Source organism: Lithobates pipiens, unplaced genomic scaffold (assembly GCF_037356315.1).
Source record: "Lithobates pipiens isolate NorthernLeopardFrog02 unplaced genomic scaffold, aLitPip1_a1.2 Scaffold_13, whole genome shotgun sequence".
NCBI lineage: Eukaryota > Metazoa > Chordata > Amphibia > Anura > Ranidae > Lithobates > Lithobates pipiens.
In genome coordinates this window covers 60,234,491-60,253,030 of record NW_027507718.1, presented here as the reverse complement: position 1 = coordinate 60,253,030, position 18,540 = coordinate 60,234,491, and the positions used below count along the sequence as shown (strand labels likewise).

The following is an 18,540-nucleotide window of genomic DNA, read 5'->3' as shown; positions in this document are numbered from 1 at the left end:
AAAAAAAAGACCAAACATTTTGAAAAAAAGTTTGTTTTTGTTTCGGTTACAAAACTTTGTAAATAAGTATGTTTTTTCCTTCACTGATGGGTACTGATGAAGCTGCACTGATGGGCACCAATGAGGTGGCACTGATGAGGTGGCATTGATGAGCACTGATGATGAGCACTGATGATGGGCACTGATGATGGGCACTGATAGGCGGCCCTGATATGCAGCACTGATGGGTACCCATATGTGGCACTGATGGACACTAATAGGTAGCATGGATGGGAACTGATAGGTGGCATGGATGGGCATGGATGGGCACTGATAGGTGGCACTGATGTACTGTAATGTATGGTACTGATGGATGCCAATCAGTGCCAAACAATAATGCCTGCCAATCAGTAATGCCCATTGTGAGCACAATTGTGGGAACTGATTGGCATCCATTGTTGACACTGATTGGCATCCCTGGTAGTCTAGGGTAGCATACCTGGTGGTGACATCCCTGGTGGTCCTAGTGGCATCCCTGGTGGTCCAGTGTGGGCATCCATGGGGGGCTGCACTGATAATCGATCAGCACAGACCTATCACTGTCAGAGGAGCAGCCGATCGGCTCTCCTCTACTCGCATCTGACAGACAGAGGTGAGGAGAAGCCGATCAACGGCTCTTCCATTGTGATCAGCTGTGACCGGATATGGCTAATCACGTGATAAAGAGCCTTGGTCAGAGACTATTTACCTAGATCAGAGTTGCGGTGTGTCAGACTGACACACCGCTACAACGATCGCCACGATGCACACCCCCAGGGGGTACACAGCAGCTTAATATCCTTGTGATCTCATATGACGTCTGATCAGGATATTGAAACCATGTTTCCGCTATCATTTTTCTATATGGCAGGCGGCAAGTGGTTTTAAACAACTATTAGGGTTTTATTGCTGTCTGTGCCCCCATTAGCATTATTCACTCTTTCTGTTTGTCCCGTCTACCATTATCATTGTCATTATCATTGAAAGTGACAGTAAAAGAAAATCCCAAATTTTGTGTTGTCCCCAGAAAAGTTATAGAGGGGAAATCTTCCAATGGGGATACTAGTTCCCATACATTTCCTTTTAATTCCTGTTTTGGCTATAGGACAGAAAGTGAAGGTAAGTCTCCACAATGAAACACAGATTGCAAAAATAAAAGGGGGGGGGGGGCTCCCTTATTCTGTCCAAAATGAAAATGAAAAACAAAAAGTTTTGCCTATAGTTCAACTTTATAGTTCTACTTTAACCTTGCTAATTTGTATTTTCTAGAATTACTATAAACCCGAATATCCAAGGAGTTATATAGTAGTTCAGACAATGTAAGGTCTATTAAATGCTGATAACTGTCTTAGATAATACATGTAATACATTTGTAAAATGTACCAAAGCAGAACCAAGCTGAGTTCTTTTAACCTCTATACTTTTAATATGGATCCTAATGACTGTTACAATAACGGGCTCACTGATAGACATAAAATGGCCATTTCTACTAAAAAGATCAGAGAAGAAGAAGAGTATGTAACTTAGATTTACTTTTGTGCATCCAATCATTTAATTTATTGCTTGACTATCAAATCCCCAGAATATTTATGTGAACCTTGGCTGTAGATTTTCCCATAATAATTTTATACTAGCACAATTTATTGCAAAGTTGGGAATGGAGACACATGCTGCAGTAACTGGAAGACTTTGCAGTTGGGACTTTTTGACTGCGAGATCAGATAAAGGATATGAAAGTAAATATTAATTTACACATCGTACTCATTTCTCCAGTTCCTTTTATTTTGGCTTGATTGATTAGTCTTGCCATAGACAGTCTGAGTATTGCATGCCACATGAATAGCTTAAATTAACCAGGGTACATGTAACCTCCTAAAAAGGGATAACAAGTTTCTCTGGTTGTCAAATTATCAAATAGAGAGGTTTTTTTTTCTACCCACTTGGGTCCCTAATACTGGAATCCCGTGAGACTTTACGAGATTACAGTACTAGAAACTCACAGAAACGCCTCATTTTTTTTCCTTTTTCACTTCTCTATATTCAAATGTAAGTGTTTTTTATAAGCTGGCATTTACCAGGCATTGATACTTGTAATTTATTTCACATTGTACTAAAATGTATAATTTCATTCTTGAAAAAATAAAATACTTTGAAAGTAAAAAAAAAAAAAAAAAAAAAAAAAAGAAACTCACAGAAACACAAAGATGTCAGTTTATTAACCGCTTAAGGACCGCCTCATGCCGATGTACGTCAGCAGAATGGAACGGCTGGGCACAAGCACGTACAGGTACATTGCTCTTTATGTGCTCAGCCATGGTTCACGAGCACGCCGCTGGCGGCGCACTTGCGACCCGGTCCTGAGCTCCAGGACCATGGCCGCGGGACCTGATCGCCGACGGCGTCCCGTGATTGGGTCACAGAGCTGAAGAAAGAGGAGAACTAAGTGTAAACAAACCTCTCCTCGTGCTTCCTACTGAGGCTGTCACTGATCGTCTGTTCCCTGTTATAGGCAAAGGCGATCAGTGACGTCAGACGCCAAGCCACGCCCCCCTGCAGTTAAAAAAAATACACACACACTTAACCTCTACACTGCCCCCTAGTGTTTAACCCCTTCAATGCCAGTGACATTTTTACAGTAATCAGTGCATTTGTTATTCCACTGATTGCTGTATTAATGCCAATGGTCCCAAAAATGTGTCAAAATTGTCCGACGTGTCCACCATAATGTCGGAGTCACAATAAAAATCGCTGATTGCCGCCATTACTAGTAAAAAAAAAAATTATTAATAAAAATGCCATGAAACTATCCCCTATTTTTTAGACGCTATAACTTTTGTGCAAACCAATCAATAAAAGCTTATTGCAATTTTTTTTACCAAAAATATGTAGAAGAATACGTATCGGTCTAAACTGAGGAAAAAAATGTTTTTTATATATTTTTGGGGGATAATTATTATAGCAATATGTAAAAAATAATGCGTTTTTTTTTCAAAATTGTCGTTCTTTTTTTTGTTTATAGCGCAAAAAATTAAAACCGCAGGGGTAATCAAATACCACCAAAAGAAAGCTCTATTTGTGGGAAAAAAGGACGTCAATTTTGTTTCAGAGCCACATCACGCGACCGCGTAATTGTCAGTTAAAGCGATGCAGTGCCGAATCGCAAAAATGGGCTTGGTCCTTTAGCTGTAAAATGGTCCGGGGCTTAAGTGGTTAAGCAGTGATAAATTATCACTGCTCAGTACACTGACAGACGGGGTGGCTAATGTTAGTAAAATAAAGAGTCCCCCTACATTATATATATATATATATATATATATATATATATATATATATATATATATATAGTGTGCCCAAAGCCCGGTATAAATCCAAGGGTGATCGGAGATTCGCTGTCCAAGGGCCTCTGCTATGGAATGCTCTACCAATCAACATCCGCCTGGAAGAAAATCACCTGGCTTTTAGGAAAAAACTCAAGACCTTCTTCTTTTAGCAGCTGATCAAAGCTCGCCACAGCGCCTAGAGGCGATTCAGTTCGCATTGTGCGCTATATAAGTATTTCATTCATTCATTCATTCAGTGTATACACACACACATTTTATATACATGTATATACACATGCATTATATATATATATATATATATATATATATATATATATATATGTATACACATAAATATCACAGGGGGACATGGTTACAGTGTTGGGGGGTCAGAACGAGGTAGAAAGAAGTTAAAAAATCTTCCTCTTTCCTCCTCAGATCCCCCCAGATTCTCTCTTCACTCCCCGATTCTCCACCTCTGAGTTGGTGAATCTGGGAGGGTGAATTCTGACTCAGATCGCCAGTGAAGCGCTGAGATCACAGCTTCATAAATTGATCGTTACTGTGTCAGTCTATGAGAATTCTCTGTGTGCAGAGATAATCGTCAGGAGAACATATTCAAACACTTCTCCGCCGATTATCTCTGTTTCATAAACTGTTCATGGGCTGTGATCAGCGGTGATCCTCGGGATCACCGCTGATCACTGCTTCATAAACAGACACCTTTGTCACTATTGGCCAAGTATTAATCAGGGTCTGGACAATATATTCTCTACTCATGCTTCTAGATGAGGTATCACATTATCTTTTGACAGGTTTAGTTTGAGATTGTCTTTAAATAAAGTAAAAAATATACAATATCATCTATTCTATAGAGTTGTCATAATTGTAATTCCTATCTCTGGTAAAATATCCACTAATGTCCATCACTATTAACACCTATAAATGCAAGTTTGAAACAAGATTTTATACTTTCCTCCACTTAAGCACTGATTGTGAAATAACCAGAATATTATAAAACATACTTAAATATACTATTCAATTAACGTATATGTAACTTCACAAGCTGAACCCAGAACCTTATCCTACAACGATACTCTAAAAATAGGACAGACCCAGTGAAAACTATTGCATAGGGTGCATCCAAGCTGTGAGGGCTAGTTGGAAGGAAAGGGATTGGGATAATTCTTTCAAACTCAAACACACTGCTATAGGAAATTGGTGACCTATGCAACATACCTTTCCTGTGCATGTGAAGACCTGTTTTTGCTTGGGGCAATATGAAACTTCTCTTCCCACAGATGGTAATATTCATTAACCCCTTCGTGCCTAAGGGTAAAAGAAATCTTAATACCTAAGCTCAATTTTGCAACTTTGACATGTGTCAGAAAATACATATCACAACTATTTTGTGCATCCAGGTGGATTATACCTTTTTTTTAAATTTCAGAACAAATTGGACTTTCATTTGGTGGTAAATGGTAATGGCTATATCCTGATTTTATGTTATTATCAAAGGAATTTTTTATTTTTTCCAATTTAGCTGTATATTTCTTGCCACTACCATAACCTACCACCAAAAAACAACCTAACATAAAATCTCCTGCTTCTGATGATCGCAACAATACCACATATGTGTATGTTATTTGTAGTTTGTACTCGTAGTACAGCCCAGAAACAATAGTGCACATTTTGTTTTTTTTTATCCTACCTAAAACACACGGACACTGATACTACTTTAAAAAAATCCTGTCCATGAACTTTTACCCTAACCTTGACCTTTGACCCTGAAAATTGACCCTGACATTAACCCAAACACTAATCCTACTTTTTTTTCAATTATTACATTTTATTTTTTAGTATAGTTTTTCTCTCTCTCTCTGCAAGGACAAAGAAGGATACACTGTATCTCTCTCCTCCATTCACAGAGAGAAAACACAGGGGCGGGCTTCACAGTGACTGATCACTGTCATAACCATTCAGAGGCTATCACAACACTCAGGTGACCCAGAATCAGACATTCTGGGTCCCGATCATTAGAACGGGGCTTGGGGCTTTCGGTGAGACCCCAGTCCCTGTGATTGGAGCACACTGCACAAAGGGAGATACGGAAATATGTGGCCCCCACGGAAAAAGCCCAGTCCAACGAGACCCATATTTGTAGTCCATTGGCACCAAGGGATTAAAGAACACACATTGGGAGAGAAATATTTAGGCAGCCATTTTTGGCTTGTTCTGAAAATTCTAGCCGCTTAGCTGTTTCTGGCTATAAAATTTCAGAGTCAAATATTCAGAACAAGCATGTAGCGACTAAAAAAATTCTGAATTCCTTATCTTTATTATTGTTGTTCTTGATCATTGACTGTCAAAGCTTCAGCATGATGGGCAAGCATATACTCTGAGTGGCAGAAGTAAAAAATGTCAGTTTACATATGTAAATATGTAATGGCGGGTTTACTATAAGGTTGACATCATCAGCTGTCCAGAACAATGATGTGATGTGGCAGCCTACACTAACCCTTATAAAAATATACTTTGCTGCTACAGTATTTAACTTCCTTCTTCTTCTTGTGCCTTTGCTCTACTTTTGCAGAATTTAGGATATTCACAGTTGTCAGTTTACTTACAATTGTTTTAGATTAATTAAATTCATTATAAACTACAATAACATTTGTAGTTATTGAATCAACCTATTTAATTGTATATACAGTATCATCTTATCTGCACTAGACAGACACTGTGACACTCACTGTCTGCCATTGAAACCTCCTGTATTGCCAGGCAGCTAAATGGAAAAATTATATACTATACGCTTGCAAAGTGATGGAATATGAGGTAATTGCATTACATCAGTTGACTTGATACATGGTCCCTAAAGCATTCAATACACACAGTCAAAACCCCAAGTCATTCTTGCATAAATAAAATAGCTAATAGTCTGACAACCCACATTACTTACATTCAACTGTTATTGATGACCCATCATTGGACATTTTTTCTCAATTTCCCTCCTCGTTAGGGTGTTGAGATTTATATACCTCTAGCTGCCTCACCAATGATAGATCATTTGTTTTTTACTTGTTGATTGCCTTTAGCAAAATAAAATAAAGTCAAGAGGGCTGTCAATATTTTTAGGAATGAGTAATGCATCTTCCCTAAAAATCTTAACACTGCAGCCATCTATGCAGAACACAAATGTCCCCTATATTCTGTAATTTTGGAAGCATGTATTTATCTTATCACAGCATTAGTTTAACCTATGGTGGTTTAAAGTTAAAGTGGTTGTAAAGTCGCATCTATTAATTACTTTGATTCTCTCTGTTTTAGGGTCCATGTTCGTGTGTTCCACATTGTGCGTGTTTTCCTAAAATAATAATGCTAAATACCTTCAGTCATGTATCTTCCCTTTGCTTCCCTTCCCAATCTAAGAGACTACAGTGGGAGGGCCTTCAATTTCCTTTCCAATGTATGCAGGATGGCAGAGGAAGGACACATGACTGCACAGCAGCACTGTGCAAGCAAGGTATGTAGCATTATCATTTTAAGAAAACACACAATGCACTAAACATGGACCTAAATGGAGAGGATCAAAATAATTAAAAGATGTTTCTTTGGAGCAGCTGTAGAGAATAGTATTACTCAAGGCCGACGGGGAAGAGAGGGGCAGTGATGAGATCAACTACACAGTTCACACACAGACTACAGAAATGACAGGGAGAGATAGAAGGGTAGTGGGAGAGATGCTGAGGAGAGAGCAGGATGATGGAGGCACATAACCTGACCACGCTATCATGGATCAGCAGTCATGAAAAGTACACACAGGAACAGGCAGGATCAGCCAGGTATTGCACAACATTGGAAGGGCCAACTGACACTGTGCCAAAGCACTGTGCAATATTTTATGCCTCAAAGGGACAGGAACTTTTTTTTAAGGTTACACCCCCTTTAAAGTTTGCCTGTGCCCAGACCTGAACATTAAACTGTATACAATATTTCATTATTAAAAAAAGAGCTTTGACCTTGACCTCTGTAGTTCCTCTTAATGTGAGGTTAATAACTCTCAAAAAAGAAAAATTAAGTTCACAGGATGGATTAGAAGGGGATATTTTCTAGTTTATTAAAAGTCAGCAGCAAAAGTGTAGCTGCTGACTTTTTATAAGCAGACACTCACCTGTCCCATGGTCCAGCAACGGCTGCCCGGATCCTCGCTCCTCTCCTCCTCTCAGCAGTGCCATCATAACAACTGTAGGCACCCGTATATATGACAGCTTGCGGCTTCACGTCTGGGCACGCACTATGCTCTGCTAGTGGCCATGCAATCTTCTGGGACCTGTGACGATTTCAAAGGGGGGGAGAGGAGGAGTGGCCTAGGGGGCCAAGAGCAGGAAGGAGGAAGTGGAACAGGAAATACCTATTAAAACTAGGTTCCCACCCCCCAAAAAATGACATGCCAAATGTAGCATGTAAGGGGGTGAGGGTGGAACTCCGCTTTAAGGACCAGGCCTATTTTTAAAACTTGTTGTTTACAAGTTAAAATCATTTTTTTTATAGAAAATTACCTAGAATCTGAAAACATTATATATTTTTTTCAGACACCTTAACCAGTTCCCGACCGGCGCACGACGATGTACATCGGCAGAATGGCACGGGCAGGCAAACTGGCGTACAGGTACATCCAGTTAAATTTCCCGCCCTGCCATTGTGTGCGCACCGACAGCGGCACGTGCGTGTGCCAGTCAGGACCCCCATGAGTCTGGTTGCGGGTCCCGCAGACTCGATCGCTTCAGGGAAACCCGCGATTGTCTCACGGGAAAGGAGAACGGGGAGATGCCTTTGTAAACAGCTTCTCCCCGTTCTGTCTGGCAACAAGTGACACTGATCTCTGCTTCCTGTGATTGGAGCATAGATCAGTGTTCACTAGCACACAGCCCTGCCCCCCACAGTTAGTAACACGCCCCTAGGACACACTTAACCACTACACTGCCACCCCCTGGTTAACTCCTTCACTGCCAGTGTCATTTACACAGGAATCAGTGCATTTGTATAGCACTGATTGCTGTATAAATGACAATGGTCCCAAAAATGTGTCAAAAATGTCTGATGTGTCCACCATAATGTCACAGTCACAATAAAAATTGCTGATCACCGCCATTACTAGTTAAAAAAAATTATTAATAAAAATGCCATAAAACTATCACCTATTTTGTAAACGCTATAAATTTTGCGCAAACCAATCAATAATCGCTTTTTGCGATATTTTTTACCAAAAATATGTAGAAGAATATGTATCAGCCTAAACTGATTTTTTTTATATATTTTTGGGGGATATTTATTATAGCAAAAAGGAAAAAATAATGTGTTTTTTTCAAAATTGTCGCTCTTTTTTGTTTATAGCGCAAAAAATAAAAACCACAGAGGTGATCAAATACCACCAAAAGAAAGCTCTATTTCTGGGAAAAAAAGGATGTCAATTTTGTTTGGGAGCAACGTCGCACGACTGCGCAATTGTCAGTTAAAGCGACGCAGTGCCGAATCACAAAAAGTGGTCTGGTCATTGGCCTGCAAAATGGTCCAGTCTGAAAGTGGTTAAAGGAAAAAATGGCAGTTGCTGCAATAGCTTATGTCACACCGTATTTGTGCAGAGGTCATACAAGCAGGTTTGTTTGCGAAAAAAAAATACACTTTTTTAATTAAAAAATAAGACAACAGTAAAGTTAGCCCAATTTTTTTCTATATTCTGAAAGATAATGTTATGCCAAGTAAATTGATAGTCGTGCTTCAAAATTGTGCCTGCTCGTGGAATTGCGACAAACTTTGACCCTTAAAAATCTCCAGAGGCAACGTTTAAAAATGTCTACAGGTTACCAGTTTTGAGTTACAGAGTAACGATCATGATAATACCTCACATGTATGGTTTGAACACCATTTTCATATGTGGGCACAACTTATGTATGGGTTCGCTTCTGCACAGGATTTCGGTGGGACTTTTCCAAAATGGCATATAAAGCACTAGAAGCTTGGAGGAGCAAGCTTGGGACTTGGCATGGTGCAGTTTTCTTTTCTTTGAACTTTGCACAATTTTGTTCATCACAGAGCACACCACACTCAAACTGAATCTTTGTTTGGTTGCGATATACAATCATTTCTGCAGCACAGATTTCAATGTACAGGGTTCTCCAAGCAAAATACTAATGACATTTAGGACCAAACCAATATACAGGTGAATGTCAAATCAAAAATTATTTTAAGCAAACTTTTCACTTCATAGAATGTGTACTTCCTAAAAATATGTTATATTTTTCTTTGTTTTTTTTTTTAATACCTGACACACAATAAGCAGAAGTTGTGTGCACAATCAAAGGCAGATAAGAAAGGTCAGGGGCTACAGCAAGCACAAAGCATTTCAGGATTATAATTCTTTATCGTACACGCTTCTTTGTAAAACAAGGAGAACAATCTTTTTGCCTTTATCACTGTTTAAGTTCAGCATGTTAAGCAGATTTTTAGAGGAAAAAAGATCATTGCATTTCAAAGACTGCTTAATTCCCTTCTTTAAATTGTCTTTTGAGATGTTGATGATTATCTGTTCACAGCTGCCCATGCCTACGCTTGTAATTACAGAACATAGGTAATATGATAGCTTGTAATTCCTTGTGCAAAGATTGCAGGGAAAAAAGGCGATAATTCAAAATTAAGGTTTCCTTCACGTTAAGAAACAAAACTGTCACCTTTTTCATATTTCAGAAAACAATTGGGTAAGGCTCCCACCAGAGAACAATAATCAAAGACAAAACTGATCACCAAGGTAGACTACTGAGTAGGTGTACTATGTTCTACATAACATGTTTTGTGAAAAAAGTTTCATTAGTAATTAAAAGGGAAAAATGGCTTGTGACTGATGTCATCATACTTACCATAGAGTGTATTATTTTGATATTTGTTTTGATGTTCAGTCTGTTCATTAACAACTAAAAAGAACCAAACGAATGATCCACATACATCCTAACACCGTTGACCAGTTAGTTGCATTGATACCCAATGGGGGAGATTTACTAAAATGGGTGCACAGAGGAATATGGTGCAACTGTGCATAGTAACCAATCAGCTTCTCACTTCAGCTTGTTCAGATGAGCATTGCCGATAAAACCTAGAAGCTGACTGGTTACTATGCACATTTGTGCCAGATTCAGTGTGCACCAGTTTTAGTAAATCTCCCCAAAAATGTCAAGCGTTGCTGATTGGCACTTATTTTTTCCTAGCCACCAAGCTGTGATGTGCAACAATGTAATTTAGTTTGTGTATATATATATATATATATATATATATATATATATATATATATATATATATATATATATATATATATAATCCAGTAGAGCATGACGCGATCTTTGGTCTTCTTCACAGTACTACAAACCTGATTGACATAGGTGTGCACAGGGGTTGTGCCAGGTGTGTCTGTGCACACCCTAATCATTATGTGCAGTGGCAATTTCTCCTACTGCACGGGCTTCCCCTTCGCTCTTGTTGGCCCAGGAGTTCTTCTTGCTTCCCTCCTTCTGGCTTCCCTTACCCATTCTGTTTGCTTTAAAATGTATAGCTCAGACAAGTTACTTATCTTTCTTCCTATATAAAGAATCCTCTACTATGTCAGTGGTCATCAATCCTGTCCCCAGGGCCCACTAACAGGCCAGGTTTTATGTATTACCTTGGGGAGATGCAGACTAGAATACTGCAATCACTGAGCAGCAAATGATATCACCTGTGATGCATTTCAGTTATCTTGCAAACCTGGCCTGTTAGTGGGCACTGAGGACAAAGTTGATGACCACTGCTCTACGTGTTTTTATAGTTCTATAGATGATATCCAAACAACTTATGCTTGGGTACAAAGGAATCTATATATATGAAGTTTGTTTATTTCTAATACATGGGATCTTTAAAAATGTGTCCATTTACTGTATATAAACCACAAAAGTTCTTATACAGTATTTAAGTACAGTTGAGTATGAAAAAATGTATTAATCATAGGTATGGGGATCCTCCAAACCACGTATACCTTTGCACACACTTTATCTTTCCAAAACACATGGAGGCCTAGGCTTTCCCAACTTTGAAACTTACTATAGGGCAGCACATATTGCTAATCTAAATACCATGAACAACAGGAAATTTCCCTACTGACTGTTATCCCTTTTCGATCTCTAATCTGTTTTGGCTTCTCCCAAAAGACTGCAAAGGCTTACACAACCCCATCACCAAACATTTTATTTCCTTATGGGATAGATTCAAATTTAAACACTGGTTATAATCGCCTCATAATCCTCTTCTCTCCTTCCTAAAAAATCCCACTTTTTACCCTGCATGGATCTCTCCCAAGTCCTTCCAAGCTTGCAAGTCTCAGGAAATCTCGACTATGCATAAATTCATCACTTCTACATCCTTCATTCCCTTCCAGATCCTTTGCGAAACGTGCGGTTTACCTCAAACAGAATTATTCCAGTACCTGAAAATTTAAAACTTTTTCACTCCTCTCATAAGTTCTGAGTTCCCTAACCTACTAACAAGATGGTACCTTGTACCAGATAGGATGGCTAAATATGTGCCAACTTTCACAATGTTATCGTGACTGCACAGACTTGGGTACACACTTAAACATTTGATGGACATGCCCAATAGCACAAGCCTTTTGGAAGGATATTTTTACAATGGCTTCCAAGATGTTTGATTTGCAAATACAGCCTGATCCTACTACTGCCCTACTTAATCTGAAGCCAGAATGTTTAACGATGGTCCAATTCAAATTATTTATTATAACTTCTAACGGCAGCTAAATAAACTATGGCAAAGGCATGGAGGTCCCCATCATTGGTAGTAGCTGAAACAAAGAATAGGATGAATACTACCATGATTCATGCCAAAACTATGGCTACAGATAATGATCTGGTTCCCAAATGTAAAAAACTATGGCACCCATGGATAGCACATCCATCTGCTATATACCTTTGACAAAACTGTTCTAATGCCATGGTAGCTGTTTTGGGTAGACTTAGGACAACGCACAATGAACACGCCAACCTTCATGATGGTTCTTGATTCAACCTTGTGGACCCCATTCTTCTGTCGTTCTTTCTTTTTCTCCTTTCTTTTCCCTCTTACTTCTTTTATGTTTTTTTCCTAACAGTATATAATCCCCTTTAGACATCTCAGATATGGTCTATGCGGTTGATATAATTGTAATCTTTATTTCAATTATAATCTCAAATAGCTCAATCGTAGCTCTTCTACACCTCCTCCAGGTTATATCCAGTTGTTTTTCTTTATACTTCATATTAAAATCAAATTGTACTTTGAGCCTCCTTTCCTTTATTATAATCTGTTCGCTCATCATATTTGCTATGTATTTTCTTGTATACTTAATAAAAATCTTTTGACAAGAAAATGCTGTAAGAGGAGAATGCAGGGGGGGGAGATGTCAGCAGGAAGCAGATAAATAGCATCTTTATGGTGATTTTCTATGCATAGAGTTTGTCAGAATAAGTCTGACCACTGGAGTACAGGAAGGCTGTGTAGACTATAAGAAAGAAAACCACACTGGGATAGATGTGCTGTCTTGCCTAGTGTGGTTAGTTTGAAATAGGAAAGCAGCAGGACTGGCAGGTTCACCAAGGTATTTTGCTCAAAGACACCAATACATAGAGCACAGGATACTTTTGTCATATACAGCAGGTAAAATAAGTATTGAACACACCACCATTTTTCCAGGTAAATATATTTCTAAAGGTGCTTTTGACATGAAATTTCAACCACATGTCAGTAACAAACCATGCAATCCATACATACAAAGAAAGCAAAACAAATAAGTTCAGAAGAGAAGTTATGTGTAATAAAATGGAATGACACAGGGATAAATTATTGAACACGCTAACTGAATATTATTTAATGCTTCGTACAAAATCCTTTGTTTGTAATGACAGCTTCAAGACGCTTCCTGTTTGGAGAACCTAGTCGCATGCATTGCTTCGGTGTAATTTTGGCCCATTCTTCATTCTTCCACACAAACAGTTTTCGAGTCTTGAAGGTTCCGTGGGCCTCTTTTATAAACTCTGATCTATAGTTCTTCTAGTGAGCCCCAACAGTGCTCTCTAGAACATTTAGAAGTTTAGAAATCCTTCTGTAACCAATCATATCAGTATGTTTTGTAACAATAAGGGTGCAAAAGTTTGAGAGAGCTATTTGCTTGTACACATTATGACATGCTTCTTGTGTGACACTTTGGTAATGAGACACCTTTTTATAGGCCATCAGTTGATTTAATTTGCACTGTTGCACTAACAAGCAGCAGAATAGCTTTGTAATTACCGATAGATTTCAGCTGGTGTCTTGGCTTTCCATGCCTATTTGCACTTCCCTTTCTGAATATGTTCAATACTTTTTCCCTGTGTCATTCCATTTTATTACACATAACTTCATTTCTGAACTTATTTGTTTTGGTTTCTTTGTATGCATGAATTGCATGGGTTGTTACCAACATGTGCTGAAAATGTTATGTCAATAGGTCCTTTAGAAATATATTTACCTAGGAAAATGGTGACGTGTTCAATACTTATTTTACCCACTATAAGTACATAGGACACAAATATATAATTAAGAGATATTAAAATGTTGGGGTAGAATATACTTTAGGCTTAGGGTTCACACCTATGTGAATTGCATGTGGCTTTCCCCTTATCCAATACGCATGACAAAAGATTGTGACTGGCTCTCTATGGAGCCGGTTCACATATCTCCATTGAGACTGCAGAGCGGCTTGCACAAGAACGCTGTGTGTCTGTCTGGCTCTGTTTCAGGGCTGAATTCAGGCAAAAATTTGGTCCTGATTCATCCCTGAAATGAAGAACAGGGACGGACTGGACCCCTGCTGCCAGGTGCATCCATTGGAGGTGTGAACCCAGCCTCAAAGAGAATTTTTTCATTTTGCCCATTCAGGTCAAACTCATCAACCCAACTACAGTATCTGCATAGAAATCAATGAGCTTCTAACCCTAGCTTGTTCAATTAAGCTTTGGTAATAAAACCTAGAAGCTCATTGGTTTCTGTGCAGAAGTGAGCCTGATGTTGCACTTTTCAGCTTTAGTAAATAATCCCCATTGTCTACTTAAAAGTGGGGTATGCCTGTATATTCATGTTTATACTGTCCCTTTCTCTTTTACAGATGGCGCAAAATACCCTTTCTAAATTTCTTTTTAACTGTTGTCACAACTTACATGCTATCAATATCACCCTTTGTGTCATGTAACAGTGTATCATAGGAAGAGGTGACTAGCTACTCTATACCTGGATGCACCTGATATTTTGTATCAGCTGTCACATGGGAAGGAGCATCTGAGAACCAATGCAAAGGTGAGTGGAAATGGGGTGGAGAACGAAGGTAGGTGTTTCCCTGAATGAACAAAGTGCTAGATTCTATTTAAAAAAAAGTTCAGGAGCAAAGACTATTTGGGTTTAAAATGCATTAATTTTTTTAAATCTGCATTTAGTTAGTGTTTACATCTGCCTGCATTCAGCTTTAATGCTTTTTGGGCTTACTGAACAGGAACTTTTTTTAGCGCTTGCATGTTTCAGAAAATAAACAGACATCACATCATATATGACCTTTAAAGCATCCTCCTGCAATTCATTGCACAGCAGTACTGTAAGCACACAGCAAGCAGAAGGACAACCTCATTATTGTTCTGTTGATCCTCCATTGTCCAAATAGCGGGCTGTGGGTGAGTTCTTGAAGTTGTGCAGCTGTTGCAATGGAGGTCAAGGAATTTGCTGTGTTTTCTGACAGAAGTGGCGGCTAGATCATAAATAAATGGCTGCACAGAAATACAAATGTGTATTTTGCTACTTGCCTAGAGTTCCACCCCAGCACCACATGACACATGTTTTTTTTTTTTTTGTTTTTTTACAGGATTAAAAACTACTGAAAAACATTGTATACACTATGGTAACACTATAATATTTGAATGACTCAGAATTGTTGCCTTTCCTAGATATATCACCACATCTCAAACATTTGCATGGCTGATTTTAATTACTATGATTGGTTTATTAAGTCTATCTTTAGTGTTCTTCCAACTGGCACTGCTTCCCTTTTTTTGTATCCAAATGATATGTGTAATGTAGAACTCGATCATTCATCTGTTCAGACACAGATATTCAGAGGTGACATCCACAAAGAAGAGTATAGCCTCATAAAGCTGCTGGAGGAGAATCAATTATAGTGAAACATGTTTTAAAAATATGTATACAAATAGATTCATGTAAGATGGGTCTGGCAAGCTACTCTAAATTGAATTTTTTTTTTATTGCACAAATCAATCAAAACAGATACAGTGTAGCATATTTGATAGAGTTAGTAAGAAGGAAATAAACCTTTTATATATTTCATCCTTATTTAACAGGGCAGTACAAAAAATGATGATAGCGGACCATAACAAAATACCATCTGTACCCCACACCTGTCAATTTAAGGGGGTAAAACAACATTTTTTTGCGGACTATGTGACTAATGGGTGTTTAGCATGGATTCCTTGTCATGATCAGGGATACATGTGGGAAGTATTTAGGGGAAGGTTGCCCTGTGGCCTGGTGAAAAGGTGTGTCACCATGGTTGGGTGACTGCAGAAAGAATATGCGACAGTCATTAACCACGCTGGGTATGCTGGCTTTATGAAGGCAAAAGAGAGGAGATGATGGCCAAGTGAACATAAACCTCAAATATTTCAGGCTTATTAAACAGGCACTGCACAAAGTAATGATATGTAGACTATAATAATCTATCCTTTGTAGAGTGATAAGTTTGTTTTTGAGGAAAATGTGACTGATGGGTATTATATGGCCATATATTTCTTGTTTTGGTTATAGAACTCTACTTGGCCTGCTTCTTGATACAAGGTGTGGCAGCCATATTGGATGTATCTAGAGAGAATGTGAGGCAGACATGAACCATGCTGGCCATGATGATTCCACAAAGGGAAGGAAAAGAGATGAGTGCCAGGAAAGGAAAAAACCCTGAGTAACTGAGACACACGTTGGGTCTCCTGTAGGTTGACTGTCTTTGGTCAAAAGCAAGGACAGTTAGATATCCACATTTTGGAGGGTAAATGACTCTCCCTCCTTGAAAGATTGAGCCAGTAGAACAGATAAATTCTAAAGGTACAGTAAGCAAGATATATACTAAAGCCTTGTACACAGGGGCCGAATGCCCCTTCAATAAAATCTGGCCTGTGTGTAAGGTACTCAGTTCAAAAGAAGCTGGATGAGCATGCTTGAAAAACAGCAGACAACCAGCTCCCAATCAGCACTCTCTGCCAATGGCGGAGAGTGCTCATTGGAGTGCTCTGGCATGGAGGGGGGGCACCCCTTGTCAGAACACAGCCGCTCAGTGGAGGAGATCGCTGTACTCATGTCCAATAGTTAATACAGCAGCTCCAACTGGAGCTGGCAGTTTAGTTTTCCTTCAACCTGCTAGGGGTTGAACATAAAAAAACTAATAGTGTTTACCAGGCTTTAGATTCAAATTAGAGCAATCTGATGATATTTGTACTATATGTAGCAGCAAGAACAAGTAAAATCCATAAATTAATTTACAAAAGGTTTTTTTTTGTTTGTTTTTGGCCTCCTGCCCTCTTTTATTAACAAGAGCTGTAGTTACCCTCTGCATTCTCCAGCATTGTCTCTACAATCCTCCTTTGTCTACTTCAGGCAGAATGGCAATCTGCATCATACTGTCCACTCCATTTGAGCTCAGCTTGTCTCACACACCCTTAGGGGTGAGTAATCATGTAGGATGGCCTCACAGTACTACAGAACTCAGCATCATTGCATTAGCACCACTCAGTTCAGGAGAAAGATCCGCTCCCTTGCTGCTACTGAGAAAGAACAGGAACTAGTTCTCCTTGGCAAATTTTAGAATAGGATCTTAAAAATAAATCTAGGGGCTTCAAGGGGGGCAGATGATTGGCAAACACCTAGAGATACAATTCGATTTTCAAGCTCTTAACACTTTTTATATTTAAACACTTTATTATATTTTCCCCAAAACTTTGTCTCCCCACTTTTTTACTCTTTAGCTCTTTTTTATTGTTAATTTGACAGAAAGGGGAAACATGCTGGAAAAGGTTTCTCAAAACCACTGCAGTAAATGCTGAACCTCACGCATGTCTCTCATGTCTAACCCATTTTCACCTGCCCTGACAACCCTGATCCCCAGGGAGCAAAAATAATTGGCTCTGATATGACCACCGCATTTGACTGTCACAATGGTCATATGATTGGGAGCCAGTCCCATCAGCTTTCAATAGTTTGTCCGGATCAAGATCTGTCTTTGATAGCTTGATCTCTTTACTGGGAGCTTGCAGTGAGCACACTCACAGTGCAGAAATATTGGCCCCCTGGTGATGCATATGTGCACAGTAAGAGGTTTATGAGCCTCAAAGATAGGAAACTGATCTCAGCAGAGGTGCCCAAATGTGAAGGAGAAATTGGCTCTTCATTGATTTCATATTTTAAAGTATTTTGACAGATAATGGAATGAAATACATGATAAAAAAATTGGCGCCAGAATGTGAAGAATCTATTTCTCAGCTTCTCCTTCGCATTCTGGCACCTCTACTGACACCATTTCTCTTTCTTTTGATGCTCATAAACTTATTACTGTGAACACACTGGAATCCTGAGATCGCAGAGCGTAGGATTGTCCGGATCACCCCACCAAGGATCAAGAGTGACCTTACCCTGCAGAGGGACAGTGATATTCCCTGCAGTCTTACATGCCAGGTTGTCTGATCCCCCATTAGGGAGCTCATCAACCTCCAAGATGTGATCACACCATTGCAATTTATCTTTTCATCATATATTTAATTTAACCAGGTGTCAAATTACTACACCATAAGGAGCTCTTGCGGCCTCTGTCTCTTTTTCTCTTTTTTCTTCTTTTCATTGGAGGTACCACAGTTATGGATATGTGCGGCATGTGGGCATTAAAGTCCACCCTTTCTTATAGGGGAGGCAGGAAGTTAATGAAAATCTATGGTTACAGCATGCACTTTCAGTTTAGAACAGTAACATTGTATTAACAATAAAAACAATAGTTTTTAATGACAATCGAGTATAAGCTTACTTCAAAAATCTCCTTTCATATTCTGCCTGT

The 18,540-nt window shown here is 39.0% G+C and overlaps 1 protein-coding gene across 7 annotated transcripts in view; it reads right to left on the bottom strand.

Moving 5' to 3' along the window:
- LINGO2 (leucine rich repeat and Ig domain containing 2) overlaps positions 1-18,540 on the bottom strand; it is a 2,286,714-nt gene that overhangs the window by 226,386 nt on the left and 2,041,788 nt on the right. For 4 of the 7 annotated variants that reach the window (XM_077475131.1, XM_077475129.1, XM_077475132.1 and 1 more), the window contains one exon: positions 4,578-4,667. The exons of the other annotated variants lie outside the window; for them this stretch is intronic. The gene's annotated coding sequence lies outside the window, so the exon portion shown is untranslated. The remainder of the gene's footprint in view (positions 1-4,577; positions 4,668-18,540) is intronic. 7 annotated transcript variants of the gene reach the window in all.